Source organism: Oryzias melastigma, linkage group LG18 (assembly GCF_002922805.2).
Source record: "Oryzias melastigma strain HK-1 linkage group LG18, ASM292280v2, whole genome shotgun sequence".
Classification (NCBI taxonomy): Eukaryota; Metazoa; Chordata; class Actinopteri; order Beloniformes; family Adrianichthyidae; genus Oryzias; species Oryzias melastigma.
In genome coordinates this window covers 11,320,232-11,321,040 of record NC_050529.1, presented here as the reverse complement: position 1 = coordinate 11,321,040, position 809 = coordinate 11,320,232, and the positions used below count along the sequence as shown (strand labels likewise).

Below are 809 nucleotides of genomic sequence, written 5' to 3'. Positions count from 1 at the left end.
CTATTTTTGAAAAAAAAAAGCTGCAGATGGAGTCATTTTATTTATTTCTAAGGAGCCTGTTTTTGCAGTGGACTAATAGGATTCCCAGCCTTACTATTTTTAGCCATTGTGACATACATCTAGTTTTTTTTAGATACACATTTGTCCAACTGAAGTCTGCTTTTGTGTTATTTAGTTTACAGGGAATTAAATACATGAAATATTTTGGACTAAAATGTCAGTAAAAGCTGGCGCTCATGTAGGATTGTTGAATTGTAAACCAAACACGAATCTCTAAAAAGTTTAAATGTGAGTTTTTATCCTTCATTTCAGGTAAATTGACGGCAGCAACTGATATTTTTCTGACACAAAACTGGCTCAAAAGCAAACAAGCAAACAAACAAAAAAAATAGAATAAAATAATTCTATTTAATAGAATTAAAAAGAAAAAGAAAAAATTAACCCTTGAACTGCCTGATCAACCGATCAGGAAGATTGTGTGGATATTCACCCAAGCCAACAGACAATATAAAATATATATATATTATTTATCTTGGTTGGGTTGTTAAAACCTTAAAAACTTGTTAAAATTCAGCCATCAAGTGTTTCTTTTAAGGTTCTTGTTTATGGCTCAGAGTTACAATTAATAGTGCAAAATAAGTAGATTTAAATATGGAACATTCCAGCTTTAAGTATTTTTTTACTAATAGTTTATATATTTTTAAATTAATATTTTTGTTGTTTCTGTCATAAAGTGTGATAACTCATCTCTATGAGTATGATGACATTGAGTTCAGTTACTCATCAGTAAACATTAAGTTCAAACTGGA

General features: G+C 29.3%; 1 long non-coding RNA gene across 1 annotated transcript in view; it reads right to left on the bottom strand.

Annotated features, from left to right (window-relative positions):
- Positions 1-809, bottom strand: part of LOC112156222 — a 16,794-nt gene that overhangs the window by 3,604 nt on the left and 12,381 nt on the right. The window lies entirely within an intron of this gene.